The following is a 15,928-nucleotide window of genomic DNA, read 5'->3' as shown; positions in this document are numbered from 1 at the left end:
TCCAACCAGCTTAGCCAAACAAAACGCCAGAATATTACAGATGCTATCTTTGTTAAGCAAGCCCCTGTGTCTCATGTTTTAGGCTCTCTGAAAAGGCTTAGGTTATGAGAAACACACCGTCCCATCTGGCAGACTCTGCTGAAGCACGTTCGACCTCCATGCACAGGAAAGATCCTGGCTCCCCTCCTCCCTCTCTCGCCCTCCTATACCACCTCAGGACCAGAAACCCTGAAACCTAACCTTCTGGCCACGGTGTTGACAATGAAAACCTTTCAACCAGTTATACAAGCCAGCCAGGGGTCCAGGTCTGCATGTACTCGTCATCATTTAGCTCTCCAGGTTTCATCTTTAAAGGATTTGTTCCCCTTCACTGACAATATGTGCTTAATTTAATTTTTTTCCATCTAAATTGGAATTCCTTGCTTACTGCCAAATAAGCAAGGAGGTTCCAGAAAACTGTATGGAATGCAATTCATGCACTAATTTCTTAACATACTTACTGATGAATTTGTCATGCCCACAATCAGTCAATGAACAAAACCACCACTGGCAATGAGAATCTGTCATGTTACTTGTAGAAATCTAAAAAGTAGCTGCTTTTGCCAAGGTTCTATGTGTATTTATTATCCACTCTGTGGCAGGCAATATTTACTCCTCCCACTGTGGATATACAAAGTGACAGAAGTGTTGGCCTTCCTGTACTCTAACGGAGGACACACAATAAGCAGCAAAATCAATCAGCAGACAAATGATACAGGGTAGAACAGTCACAGTGTCAGAAGGAGCATGTGCCACTGAACAAACAGGAAAAGGGAAGGCAGGAATGAATGGAAGGCAAGTGGTGTGCAATCCTCAAAAGGGTGGGGTCAGGGTAAAGCTCACAGGAATGGCAGCCCCTGAACAAGAGACCTGAAGGAGATGGTGGAGTGAGGCCCGCTGAAGACTCCTAGTAACTCTAAGCTCGCACGGTCATGGCAAATGCCTTGGCCACAGGGCTGTTTGGAAGCAAATTTATGAACAGCCCAAAAGAGCACACAGATGGGAGCTGTATATAAATCCCCTCCATTTTAAAAAATTATTTTACTTATTTGAAAAGCAGACTGAAAAAAGAGACATAGACACAAAGAGACCTTCCATCTACTGGTTCCCCTTCCAAATGCTCTCCAACAGCCAGGGCCAGGTCAGGCTGCAACAAGGAGCCTGGATCTCAATTCAGGTCTCCCACACGGGGAACAGGGAACAGGGACCCAGGCACATAAGCCATCATCAGCTGCCTCCCGAGCGTGCATTAGCAGGAAGCTGATTGGATTTGGAGTCAAGACTCCAACAAGCACTCCGATATGGGATGAGGGCATTTCAAGTAGTGTCTTAACTACTGCATCAAACCTCTTCATTTTTACAGACTATTTTACCAAGTGAAACTTATATTTTCTTTTCTTTTTAAAGATTTTTTATAATTTATTTGACAGGTAGAGTTACAAACAGAGAGAGAGAGACAAAGAGAAAGGTCTTCCTTCCCTTGGTTCACCCCCAAAATCGACGCAACGGCCGGCGCTGCGTCAATCTGAAGCCAGGAGCCAGGCACTTCCTCCTGGTCTCCCATGCGGGTGCAGGAGCCCAAGCACTCGAGCCATCCGCCACTGCCCTCCTGGGCCACAGCAGAGAGCTGGACTGGAAGAGGAGCAACCGGGACTAGAACCTGGGGTGCCAGCGCCGCAGGCGGAGAATTAGCCAAGTGAGCCACGGCACCGGGCCCCAAAACTTACATTTTCTACTCATTCGTTTGAAAGGCAGAGTTACAAAGCGGGAAGAACAGAAGAGATCTTCCATTCACAACGTCCAGGGCTGGGCCAGGCTGAAGCCAGGAGCATCTTCTAGGTCTCCCAAGTGGACAGCTGGGGCCCAACCACTTGGGCCATCTTTTGCTGCTTTCCTGGGTTCATTAGCAGGGAGCTGGATCAGAAGTGGAGCAGCTGAGACTCGAACAGGTGTTCATATGAGATACTGACGTCGCAGGCAGCAGCCTGACCTGCTACACCACAGCTCGGAGTCCCCAACTTACATTTTTTTGTTTAAAGATTTATTTATTTATTTATTTATTTGAAAGGCAGAGTTACAGAGAAGCAGAGGCAGAGAAAGAGAGGTCTTCCATCCACTGGTTCACTCCCCAGATGGCCGCAACGGTCAGAGCTGCGCTGATCCGAAGGCAGTACCTAGGAGCTTCTTCCAGGACTCCTACGCGAGTGCAGGAGCCCAAACACTTGGATCATCTACTGCTTTCCCAGGCCATACCAAAGAGCTGAATTGGAAGTGGAGCAGCTGGGACAGGAATGTGCACCCATATGGAAATGGGATGCCAGCAGTGCAGGCAGCAGCTTTACCCACTACACCACACCGCAGGCCCCCCAAACTTACATTTTCAAATAGGCACACTCCGGGGTCGGCGCTGTGGCGCAGTGAGGTAATGCCCTGGCCTGAAGCCCCAGCATCCCTTATGACCGCCGGTTCTAGTCCTAGCTGCTCCTCTTCTGATCCAGCTCTCTGCTATGGCCTGGGAAAGCAGAAGATCGCCCAAGTGTTTGGGCCCCTGCACCCGCGTGGGAGACCCAGAAGAAGCTCTTGGCTCCTGCCTTTGGATCAGCGCAGCTCCGGCCGTTGCAGCCATCTGGGGAGTGAACCAGTGGATGGAAGACCTCTCTCTCTGTCTCTACCTCTCTCTGTAACTCTTTCAAATAAATTAAATAAATCTTAAAAAAATAAATAGGAACACTCCACAGTTTTTCCCCAAGTGTTTTATTGAATAGAATTCCTACTTCTGCCATTCGTTGTCCTCAAAACTCAAAAATAGCTGTCCAAGTATTTCTTTGACACACACAATAGCACCAAGGGTGCACTCCTTGGTGCAGTGGTTATGACAACACCTGGGATGTCCATATTTTCCCTATCAGAGTGCCTGAGTTCAAGTCCCAGCACTGCTCTGGATTTCAGTTTTGTGCTAATGCACACCCTGGAAGGCAGCTCAAGTACTTGGGTCCCTGCCACTGATGTGGGAGACACAGACTGCGTTCTGGGTTCCTCAATTTGGGCTTGGCCCAGCCCCGGCTGCTGAGGACATTTGCGGAGAGTGAACCAGCAGGTGGAAGAGCTCCTGTATCAGGACTCACATCTCAGTCAGGGGTCCAGCAGGCACGGAAGCTTCTCTCCATGTGGAGAAACCTCTGCTCCTCTCGAGAGCAAGTAGGGAAAGACCAGGCCAGAGCAGGAGGCCTTCTCACCCCCCAGCTTTCCACTCCTCCTCAAATCACTTCCACCTGGACTCTGGCTCCTCAACTGTAAGAGCTGGGTCCAGACCACGTGATTTTTAAGTCCCTTCTAGAAAACAACTTCAGATAAACAGCCATACATGAGAAGCCACAATAATGTTATGTTTTGTAACTCTGCTCATCGACCAACACAGATTCAGATTAACTCACTTCTTCTAGTAATGGTAACAAATTGATACTGACTGACCCTTTCATAAAGTCTCAACTCACTTCCTGTGATCAAAAGAACAATTTCATAAGAATGGGCCTTGACTTGCAGTGGTATTCACCAGGGACAGAGGAATGCGAAATTTTCCTTGGCTTTGGCTTTTCAACATATTCTCACATGATTAGATACAATTCTAAAGTAACACAAGCATAAAACTGCTGGAATTTTAAACAATCTTTATGGACCAAGTCAATTTTTTTTTCAGTTGGCTTTTAAATAGGTTTCCTTAAAAGTCATTTACAACCTTGTATTACTGATGACTATCATGTTACTTACAATTAAGTGCTGTAACAAGCATCAGTTATTCAGGCAGCCCCAAATCAACTTTGCTGCATTTCCTCCACACTCCCCAACTACATAAAGCTCACCTTCCCAAGACAGAGTTAAAAAAAGAAAGCAAATAAACAAACTAGGGATAGTAGGAGTATGTTTCCTTCCCTTTTCACCCTGTAGTCCAGGCAGACATGTCACTCAGGTTCTGCCGACCACACTCACCTCTCGCGACACCCTCAGAGCACAGTCACATGGGGAAAGCAGGGTGGCAGAATGAGCAGCACTCAAGTTGCTGGAAGAACCCAGCAGTGTGATCCTGACTGCGGCAGGGAAAGCAGCTACCTGGTAGACCAGTTTTGCAGTGGCACTGGCAACAATTTCCAGAAACTCAGCCTACATTTTCTTCTTCAGCCCACCCAACGATTTGCTAAACCAGCTATCACCCTTAATAAATCACTTTCTGCTTACATTAACCAGAACAGAGCTTAGCATCTGTAACTAAACACCCTGACCAACACATGTAGCAACCGTTCTTTTCATTATTTCCACGTATTAAGAGCTGAGGCTGCAAGAAACACATAACACACAGAACATTCCACTGCGAGCCAAGAGCTCTTTGTTTCCAGCCAGGGCTCACACCCACCATCAACACTTCAAACCTTTCCTTATATGTACTTTCCCAAGAGTTTCATCACCTCTACCATGCAAGAAGAAAATGGTTTTTGCCTAACTAATTTTCTATCAATAAAGAGTCTGCTGACAGTAACTTGGCAAGATATTTGAGAACAGGATACAATAAACATCACTTTATATACCAGTGGAAGTTTACAGAGAATCCTTCAGAGTTAGGTAGCACCTTCAGAATGTTCCCCAACTGCAGGCAAGGTGAGCTAATGCTGTGTTTGAATGCCAAAACGATCAGCACTTGGCGCCAAGGCATCGCTTAATTCACAAGCAGCAGTGAACTTTTCACTGATTTTCTCCATCCCTCAGGGTAAGGTAATCTTGTTAAAACCACTGACACATCACGTAACTAAAACACAACACTATTACCTAACACCAAAAGCGGACTGGAAAACCTGAGAAGTGATTATGCCTGTTAAAATCCTCTTCTTCATATAAACCCATTAAGTCCCATAAATTCAGTTGGCAAAGACAAGGAAAAAAAAAAAACAGCTGCCAATAATACCATTCTTTGAATGGCAACAGAATCTTAGAAAGGACATTTGATATCTGAATAATCAAATTACTCTCTGCTATCAAATGGCACAAAAGATTTTTCAGGTACCACTCCAAGGCAGAACTTCATAAAAGACCACTTTACACACTTCTGAAGCCAATCAGTAACACTGATATGAGTTCAGAAGCCGTCTCAACACTCTGCCAAACGAAAACTGGGTGTCTGAGTCAATGGAAACCACACGTATGTGTCCAGGGAATTATTCAACACAAGTCTATTCATGCAAGTGCCAGCCAGGCTCTGGTGGCCAGGCCCTCAGCAGCTGTGCCTTTGTCAGTACCACATCCCACTCCCACTGCCAGAGATAGCTTTTATCAAACACTTCATAATTTACTTAGCTTTCGCACTGATGGTGGAGAGAAGGCAATGCACAGAAGTAAAAACAGAGACTGTATTTTTCCCTAAGGGCAAGGCAAAACAATTTGCTAAAGAAAACTGAAGAGCTTGGCTACTTCAAAACACACACTGAGTAACAACTTCAGAGGCCATCAGTAAGATGCAGGGCCTTACCACACTCACACACACGTGCACCATGTGTGTCCTTGAGATGCATCTGCCATGCACTTTATTTAATGAAGCACTGTTAGGCTAGAAATGACACATGGCCCACTTGCAAATTTTTTTCGTCTGTTTCTCATATTGAGACTCCAATCTCAATCAATCTTATTACAACTTTAAGAATATGGATCCATTTGTTAATACTATCAAGACCAAAGGATACACACAGGTTACTGTAGATCAGGGACTTCCAATGCTGGGCTGCAAAGCAATATTTCCACTTGTAGGTCCTCAGAAAAAAAAGAGAAAACTTAAAAAAAAAAATTTACTCACTTATTTGGAAGTCAGAGTTACAGAGAGGGAGGGAGAGATACACACACACACACACAAACAGAGAGAAAAGATCTCCCATCTGATGGTTTACTCTCCCCAGATGGCCACAAACAGCCAGCGCTGGGCCAAGCATACGCCAGGAGCCAGGAGCCAGGAGCCAGGAGCTTCTTCCTGGTCCCCCATGTGGGCAGCAGGGGCCCAAGCACCTGGACCATCTTCTGCTGCTTTTAGGAAAAGCAGGGAGCTGGATAGAAAAGCAGAGCAGATGGGACACAAACTGGCACCCATACAGGATACAAGCATTGCAGGCAGTGGCTTTACCCACCACACCACAACATTGGCCCCAAGAATAAGCTTTATTTTTGTAAAGCTAAGTTTATTTTGAGTATTTTATAAAGTTCAATTTAGCAAACTTAAAAAGTTGTTCTTGGGGCTGGCACTGTGGCATAGTGGGCTGAGCCACTGACTGGAATGCCGGCATCTTATATGGGCAACAGTTTGATTCCAGCTGCCACACTTCCAATCCAGCCCCCTACTAATGTGCCTAGGAAGGCAGTAGAAGATGGCCCAAGTGCTTGAGCCCCTGCAACCCCATGGGAGACCTGCAAGAAGCTCCTGCCTCCTGGCTTCAGTCTGGCCCAGCTCCAGCCGTTGCAGCCATTTGGGCAGTGAACCACCAGATGGAAGATCTGTCTCTCCCTCTCTTTTTCTGTAACTTTCAAGTAAGTAAATCATAAAAGAAAAAGGTTGTCCTTTATTCTGAGATTATGTCCTTCCTATTCTCTGGGTATTCAAATGGCCTTGCTTTATAAAATGCTGGGCACCTTTAAAAATCTTACCCATGAAATGCAAACCTCTGGGTACCATGGCTCCAGATCCACTGCACTTTCCCCATATTCAGCAATTCCGCTTTCCTCCTTCCAGTCCCCCACGTAACAAAAACGAAAGAACACCTACTACCATCCTGACGCCTCTATCCTTCACACCCCACCTCCAGCCCATAAGCATGTCCTGTCAACTTTATACTCCAAATGCACATTCAAGCACCCATTTCTTGCCACCACCAGGTCGAAGTCACTGTCACCACTCCCTGGGACAGTCCAATAGTCTCTTGACTGCTTTGCCTACTTCAGCCTCTGCCTTTGGCAGTCTGGGGATTCTGTTAAAAAACCTGAGCTGAGGGGCCAGTGCTGTAGCCCAGTGGGTAAAGCCATCGCCTGCAGTGCCAGCATCCCATATGGGAGCCAGTTGGGAGTCCTGGCTACTCCTCTTCCAATCCAGCTCTCTGCTACGGCCTGGGATAGCAGTGGAAGATGGCCCAAGTCCTTGGGCCCCTGCACCCTCGTGGGAGACCCGGAAGAAGGTCCTTGTACCTGGCTTCGGACCAGCGCAGCTCCGGCCATTGTGCCCATTGGAGGAGTGAACCATCAGATGGAAGACCTCTCTCTCTGCCTCTGCCTCTCTGTAAATCTGCCTTTCAAATAAATAAATTAATCTTTAATTAAAAAAAAAAAAAAAAAACCCTGAGCTGGGTCATGTCAGTCCTCTGCATTAAACCTTCAGGAGCCCCAACTGAGAGGAAAAGCCAGAGTATTCAGGGAGACCTGCTGGACCTGCTGCTGGGAAGCCTCGCTGAGCTCATCTCTGCTCCTCACCACTCCCTTCTTCAGGGCACCTGGTCTCCTGATCTTCACACCTGCTTCCTCCCTGGCCTACACTGTCACCTTCAAAACACCTGTGTAATCAGTAATCTTGCTTTTCTAAGTCATTACTCAAAATCCAACTTTATCTTTCTGACATTAGCAAGGCAAAAATTTCTTAAACGGTAAAACATCAAGAGTTGAAAAGACAGGGCCTGCATTGTGGCACAGCAGGTTAAACCACAGCTGCAATGCCAGCATCCATCCATGTGAGCAATGGTTAAGAGTCCAGCTACTCTACTTCACATCCAGCTCCCTGCTAATGTGCCAAGAAAGCAGAAGGACCTAGTGCCTGGGCCCCTGCCACCCACATGAGAGACCCAGATGGAGTTGCAGGCTCCTGGCTTGGGCCTGGCCCAGCCCGAGCTGTGCAGCCATTTGGAGAGTGAATCAGTGGATGGAAGATCTTTCCTTCTGCCGCCCTCCACCCCCAATACTTGTGAGAGCATGGAGTCAAGAAGCATGAGTGAACAAAGCCAGAAGCGGAGAATGTATTACAATGCATGATCACATCAATAAGGCTCCCAAGCAGACACGAAGCTACAGTGTCGCTCATCAGGAGGTGATGCTTTGGGGAGAGTGGGCTGAGTACTGCGTCATTCCTATAAGTGTATTCACTTTGTAAAAATGCATCCCAAGGTCTGTATGTTTGTTACACTACAATATAAGGTTGAATTTTTTTTAAATATCACCTCAGAGAGGCTTTCCCTGACACTGCAATTCCTCTCTCCCAACATTTCACATCCTTCTCCGTTCTCTCATTTTCCTCTTTAGCACGTACCACTGCCCAGTAATGGTACATGCTAGACAGATTTCACAGGTTCACCTTGCTTACTGTCTGCCTCAGCCCATACGCTGCACGCTCCAAGAACACAGATACTTTGTCCGTTCTGCTGAGTGCTGAGGCCTCAGAACTTTCAACAATTCCCAGAAAAGAGCAGCACTCAGTAAACACAGCTTTAATTAATTTACTCATTCCACAGTATTGCCAATTTAATAACATTTGTGTTTGTGGACTCAGGCCATCAATTCTTAGAAGCGTCATGATGTGCTTAAACAATAAACCACTGCTGTGCTGGGTGACATTTGTCAGCATGGCTTTGAGCCTCTCATCTCCCTGACTATCCTGTGGAAGCTCACGTTTTTCTCATTTCCATACCAGGTTCTGACCAGTTTATAACTCAGAATTCTTTAGCGTCTATATTTATCAAGAAGCCAAAGGCTGTGTTAACCTTTTTCTCAGTAATGTCCACCTCAACGATGCACACTGAGTTCAGAATCAAATGAAAATTAACAAACTGAATTCTATTTTGTTTCCTTCACATAAACCTATAAATCAAGACACATTTCCACCCTACAATGGTGCTAAGGATATAATTCGTTTCAGGTGTCTCCACCTATGCCTACCGTAAAAAGAACTCACACAGCAACAGCTGAGTTCTCTGAAAGCACTATTTCTTGACTTTAAGATTTATATATTTGAAACAGTTATAAAGAGACAGAAAAAGATTAACCTTCTATCTGCTAGTTCACTGCCCAAATGGCTGTAACAGCCAGGCCTGGGCTAGGCAGAAGCCAGGAGCCTCTTCCTGGTCTCCCACATAATTGGCAGGGGCCCAAGCACTGGGGCCATCTTCCACCGCGTTCCCAGGACCTTAGCAGACAGCTGGATCGGAAACGGAGCAGCTGGGACATGAATGGGCACCCGCATGGAATGCCAGCGCTGCAGGCAGTGACTTTACCCACTATGCCACAATGCCGACCCCTCAACACGTTTTCAGAGTGATAATGGGCATCTGGGCGTTTTTTCTTAATCGCCCTCCTCTATGAAACAGCGCCGCAGCAGACACACTGTCTATCTGCTCAGGCACAGCGTGCTGTAAACAAAGTGTAGGATGTCGGCCCCAGCCTCCCCACAGGATCACTATATATTTTTTTAAAGATTTATTTATTTATTTGAAAGACGGGGGGGGGGGGTGGATCTTCCATTTTCGCTGGTTTACTCCCCTCGAAGGCCACAAAGGCCGGAGCTGCACCAATCTGAAGCCAGGAGCCAGAAGCTTCTTCCAGGTCTCCCACCTGGGTGCAGGGGCCCAAGCACTTGGACCATCTTCTACTGCTTTCCCAGGCCATAGGAGAGAGTAGGATCGGAAGTGGAGCAGCTGGGACCCGAACTAGGGTGCACACAGGATGCTGGCACCGCAGGCAGCAGTTTTACCCAGTACGCCACAGTGCCAGCCCCACAAGGATCACTTTTACCTCTTTGAAATTCATGTGTCCACCTTACCTTTCTAATTTTACTTCCCATGTAACTTTGTCTACAATAACACCACTTTGGTCAAAGATCGAAGCTGTAACCCAGGGAAGTCAAATGCACTAGCCCAGAAGAAAATGCCTCCTACCCACTAAGTTCACTGCTTTGTAAAGCTTATTTGTTCAACCAGCTACAAATTCACCTAATAACCCAGTTCATATTTTCCCTTCTTGTTCATAAGGATAGCATTTTGTTCAACTAAACATTTTGTTGAAATCAAAACACAGCAGGCATACCCTTAACTAGTAAGCTATTTCACCTTCTCAGAATCTATTTAAAAACCAGCAACAACAATATTATCACAGAATCACTTATTTTGGTTTCTACGAAACCTCTGTGGAATCTGTTCCCTTTCTTGGCCTCCGGGTACCTACTGTCAAAAACAAAATTAGAACAATTTGGTTTACCAATCCTAATTGCCTTCATTATCTATTCCAGAATCTGGCAACACTTCACTCTAACGGGCTGAACAGAAAAAGTTAGATTTGTAGTCAGAGAAAGGTCGAACAAAGCAGAAACTCAATGAAATATAGTGCATTGGTCACTTCAAGGTTACTTTCCTGGCGAGGTGGGAAGAGAACAACAGAAACAATGAATCGGCTGATATCAGGTTGCTTCTTTTGTATAAGGATTAACTCATTATCCTGTGGTTGCAAGCTGGCCTGTTTAGGAAATGTGGCTGGGCCAGCGCCATGGCTCACTTGGTTAATCCTCTGCCTGCAGTGCCGGCATCCCATATAGGTGCCGGGTTCTAGTCCCATTGCTCCTCTTCCAGTCCAGCTCTTTGCTGTGGCCCGGGAGGGCAGTGGAAGATGGCCCCAGTTCTTGGGCCTCTGCACCCACATGGGAGACCGGGAAGAAGCACCTGGCTCCTGGCTTCGGACCAGTGCAGCGCTGGCCGCAGCGGCCATTTGGGGAGTGAACCAACGGAAGGAAGACCTTTCTCTCTGTCTCTCTCTCACACAGTCTGTAACTCTACTTGTCAATTTAAAAAAAAAAGGAAATGTGGCTGTTACTGCTCTAGTCCTGACTGCTCAGGAAGATCAAATCAGGAGCTTAGTTTCAGCTTGGTGACATGGAACTTTAGTGAGAGTAACTCCACTTTGCTTTTTAGCCTGGTCTGTTGGGCCCAGTGCAGAAAAACTGTTCAAATATTGGAACCTGCAATTTCTGTTACACAACAACCACCACCGTGGTACAGGCCCTCTGCAATCCAACCCTCACACTTCGAACAGTTTCCTGTTTCCCTAGGCTCAGACTGCTACTTTTTTATTTTCCACACTACAGCAAATCTTTTAAATATAAATCTGTTTTGTTCTCTGGATGTTTACAGTCTTTCCAAGGTCCTTTCAACTTGTAAAATTCCAGGTTCCTCACAGGACACGCAGGGCCTTTCACTAGCATCTTCCAGCCTCCAGAGAGCTTCTCTCACCCCATTTCTTTTTTTTTTTTTTTATTTTTTTTTATTTTTTGACAGGCAGAGTGGACAGTGAGAGAGAGAGACAGAGAGAAAGGTCTTCCTTTGCCGTTGGTTCACCCTCCAATGGCCGCCGCGGCCGGCGCGCTGTGGCCGGCACACCGCGCTGATCCGATGGCAGGAGCCAGGAGCCAGGTGCTTTTCCTGGTCTCCCATGGGGTGCAGGGCCCAAGCACCTGGACCATCCTCCACTGCACTCCCTGGCCACAGCAGAGAGCTGGCCTGGAAGAGGGGCAACCGGGACAGAATCCGGCGCCCCAACCGGGACTAGAACCCGGTGTGCCGGCGCCGCTAGGCGGAGGATTAGCCTAGTGAGCCGCGGCGCCGGCCTCTCACCCCATTTCTTAGTCCCAAACTGGCTTTCCTCAAAAGGTACTGCAGTTATTTTGGTATCTAAAGAGCAATTCATTTTAGCTTGGAGATTTTTACTCATTTTCAATGGGTAAAGAACTCTATTATTTTATTGTCATCTTTCACATACTATCCTTCTGCCTGAAAAAAAGCTTTCTCCCTTGCACTCTGCCTCTCAAATCAAAAGTTTTAAATCTTGATATGTATGCATATGTATTTCCATAAAATGCATGTTCCATAAACTTTACAACACAGAAAGTCCACTGTTGGATACATAACAAACAGAAATGCATGTCCATATGCAACTCAAGGCACAAATAAGAATTGGAATCATAGTCAAAAATTTGAAATTCAAATTTCCATCAAGACATATAAATGGCTAGCCATCCATACAATGGAAAATTATACAGCAGTGAAAATGTAAGCAATTGTAAGCAATACAAGGACAAAATTTTGTATGTTAAGCAAAAGAAAACACAGTGCATGATCCCATCTCTACAAAGTTCAAAACCATGCAAAAACTAATCTATAGTGAAAACAGACAAAAGAGCTGTTGGACCTTTGGGACAGGAGGAGGGCTAACCATGCAAAGATGAACTGGCATGTTCTTTCTTGATTCTGCATGAGAGTTATATGTTGTGTATTCATTTTCTGGTAATTATTAAGTTATACTTCATGATTTGTGCATATGATGTATATTACACTTACAAAATGTTTTTTAGAGTTTTCTTTATTTGCAGTTCAGAGCTACAGAGAGGGAGAGACAGAGAAAGATCTTCTATCTGTTGGCTCACTCATCACCCATCCAAAATGTTCACAACAGCCAGAGCTGAGCCAGGAACTTCCTCCAGGTCTCCCATGTGGGTAGCAGGGGCCCAAGCACTTGGGCCATCTTCTGCTGCTTTCCCCAGGCCATTAACAGGGAGCTGGATCAGAAATGGAGCAACCAGGACAAGAACTGGAGCCCTTATGGGATGTCAGCACTGCAGGTGGTGGCTTTACCTGCTGTGCCACCGGTGGTCCCAAAAACTTTTTTTTCTATCATTATGGTAATTTTGATTTTTTTTTTCCTTACAAGTCATAGTCATCGTAGGCATAACTGGACACTCAGTAATTAGGAGTCTGAATGTCCCCACAGGCCCATGTGTTGAAGGCTTGATCCGCAGGATGGCACTACTGGGAGGAGATGAAACTTTTAGGAGGTGGGGCCTACCGGGAGGTGTTGGATCACTATGGGCATGCCCTCAGAAGGGAGTTTTCAAAAAGAAAAAAAAAATTCTTATACAAGCTTAGGTTGAGTCAACCTCTCAGCTCCTGGCTGGCTGTGTGATCCTTCCTCTGCAAATCCTCTGCCACTGCCATCCACTGCCATCCACTGCCCTCATGTGGGACAAACCAGTGGAGCTGCCTGATTTTGGACCTGAACCTCCAAAACTGTGAGCTAAATAAACCTTTTCTCTTCGTACAGTTGGCTACCTCTAGTAAAAGCTGACTTTTAAAAAAAAAGTCTTTCCAAAATACTCATGGATTTTAAATATTTTTGGGGCCGGCACTGTGCCGTAGCATGTAAAGCAGCCGCCTGCAGTGCCAGCATCCCATGAGTGCCGGATCAAGTCCTGGCTGCTCCATTTCCGATCCAGCTCTCTGCTATGGCCTGGGAAAGCAGTAGAAGATGGCCCAAGTCATTGGGCTCCTGCACCCACATGGGAGACCCAAAAGAAGCTCCTGGCTTCAGATCATCACGGCTCCAGCCACTGCGGCCATTTGGGGAGTGAACCAGTCAGTGGATGGAAAACCGACCTCTCTCTCTCTCTCTGTAACTCTGACTTTAAAATAATCTTTTTTAAAAAATACTTTCATATGAAAATAAGCTTATGTTTTAAATTTTCTATTAACTTTTCAAAGTACCCTCATATTTATAGCAATGTGGCCTATTCTTCATGTTAACAATTTATTTCAGAATATTTTAAACTGATTAAAAAATAAAAAGCTGTGTAGTAATACAAAGAATTCCCATATATCCCATACCTTGCTTCCCTATTAATTTCTCATATTAATGTTTGTGAAAATTTTAAAACAGCACCCAGCTTCCCCTATTTTCTTAATGCAAACTCCTCCTATTCCTCCCACTCTTCAACCTCTAGTAATGAACATTCTGTGTTCAGATTGAGTTTTGCTCAGAATTTTTTTCTTTTGTTTTTGTTTTCAGGTCCTACATATGAAGGACTGTCGCTCCCCCTCTTCGTGGAGGAACGACACAGGACCCTGCGCTGTTCTTTCTGTCTGCTCGGCCCTTCCCGGGTTTGCTGCTGGTTCTTCCCGGGTTGGCTACCGACCCTTCCACCTCCGTGGAAGGGCGGTTCCCCCTGCCACATTCCCCACTTCCGCGGGGGAGCGGCACACTGCCGGCCGGCTCTCTCGGGGGCTGCACAAGTGTTCCTTCAGATAGATGTTCCCCTTAGATGTTCCTGGTGCATGTTGTCTCTCTCCTCCTTTATAGTCCTTCCACCAATCCCAACTCTGCTACCCACACGCCGAGTACGCTGCTCTGCTCCAATCAGGAGCAGGTCCTACAGTTTATTGGTTGAACTGGAGGCAGCTGCGTAGAAGCTGTTTCTCCCTTCTCAGCGCCATATTGTGGGAGAGCAGATGCACAGAATAAGTCTTAATTCCAGTAACTTAGTCTAGTCCAAGTTGCTCCCCACAAAGGACAACACACATAATGTTTTTGCTTTATTTCACTCGACATGATATCACCCACTGCCATCAATTTCCATCTAGTTCCATGCTGCAAATGACAGGAATGCATTCCTTTTTATGGCTGACTAGTATTTCATTGTGTATAGATACCGAGTTTTATCTATTCATCTAATGATGAACACTCTGGTTGATTCCATATTTTGGATATTTCAAACAGTGCTGCAATAAACATGGTAGAGCTGCTAACTCTCTGATACAGTGAGTTTGTGTCTTTTGGATACATACCCAGAAGTGGGACTGCTGTATCATATGGCGTTCCTATTTCTAGTTTTTTAAGGAATCTCCATTGCCTTTTCCTCAATGGTTGCACTAATTTACATTCCCACCAACAGTGTGTGAGGCCTCTTTTCTCCACATCTTCCCATTTGTTACTGTCTTTCTGAAAACAGCCATCCCGACAGGGGTGAGGAGGTATCTCACAGTGGTTTTGATTGCATTTCCCCGTGGCTGGCAATGTTGAGAGTGTTTTTCATAATCTGTTGTCCATTTGTATTTCTTCTTTTGAAAACTTTCTATTCAGGTCCTTCTGCCCACTTCTTAACTGGATTGGCTGTTTGTTGTTGAAGCTTTTTTAGTTGCTGACGTATTCTGGATACTAATTTTGTGTCAGATAAATAGCTTGCAATTATTCTTCCCATTCTGTCCGATGTCTTTTCACTCCACTGATTCTTTCCTTTGCTGTACAGAAACTTCTGAGTTTGATATAATTCTATTTGTATATTTTTGCTTTTGTTTCCTGTGCTTTTGGGGTCTTATCCCAAGAAATTTCTTACCCAAAACATCACTACCTTTTCCAATGATTTGAAGAGTTTCCCCTATGTTTTCTCCTAGCAATTTCTTTCTTTAAGACTTATTTATTGAAAGGCAGAGTTACATGGGGGGGGGGGGGGGACAGAAAGAGCACTCTTCTACCTGCTGGTACAATGACCATGGCTGGCCCAGGATGAAGCTAGGAACCTGGAACTTTTTCCAGGTCACTCATGTAGGTTGCAGGGACCCAAGGACTTGGGCTATTGCCTACTACCTTCTAGGGAACATTATCAGGGAGCTGGTCTGGAAACAGAACAGATTGGACTTGAAATGGCGCACATATGGGATGGCACCGTCACAAGCGGTGACTTAACTCATTGTACAACAACACCAGCACCTCCTGTAACCATTTCATGGTTTCAGGTTTTACAATTAGGTCTTTAGTTCACTTGGGATTAATTTTTTATATGCTAAGGAGGGATTTAATTTCCTTCTTCTACATATGTAAGTCCAGTTTTGCAAGGGCTATGTATGTTCTTAGCAACTTTGTCAAAAATCAGCTGTCTTGGGGCCGGCACTGAGGCAAAGCAGGGAAAGGTGCCTGCATCCCAAATGGGCACCAGTTCATAACCAGCTGCCCCCTTTCTGATCCAGCTCTCTGCTATCGTCTGGGAAAGCAGTAGAAGATGGCCCAAGTGCTT

At 45.7% G+C, this 15,928-nt stretch overlaps 1 protein-coding gene across 34 annotated transcripts in view; it reads right to left on the bottom strand.

Moving 5' to 3' along the window:
- The window catches only part of SIPA1L1 (signal induced proliferation associated 1 like 1), a 437,830-nt gene that overhangs the window by 392,195 nt on the left and 29,707 nt on the right, over positions 1-15,928 (bottom strand). Inside the window, exon 1 of one of the 34 annotated variants that reach the window (XM_089322261.1) lies at positions 7,249-7,362. The exons of 32 other annotated variants lie outside the window; for them this stretch is intronic. The gene's annotated coding sequence lies outside the window, so the exon portion shown is untranslated. Of the gene's footprint in view, positions 1-4,619; positions 4,708-7,248; positions 7,363-15,928 lie in introns of those variants that run through there. One more of the 34 variants, XM_089322263.1, reaches the window with a different exon arrangement.

The sequence above is a fragment of the Oryctolagus cuniculus genome, chromosome 20 (genome assembly GCF_051225735.1).
Source record: "Oryctolagus cuniculus isolate XC-2025 breed Fujian yellow rabbit chromosome 20, ASM5122573v1, whole genome shotgun sequence".
In the NCBI taxonomy this organism is placed as follows: Eukaryota; Metazoa; Chordata; class Mammalia; order Lagomorpha; family Leporidae; genus Oryctolagus; species Oryctolagus cuniculus.
Note: the sequence above shows the minus strand (reverse complement) of the source record. Positions and strands in the feature narration are given on the sequence as shown.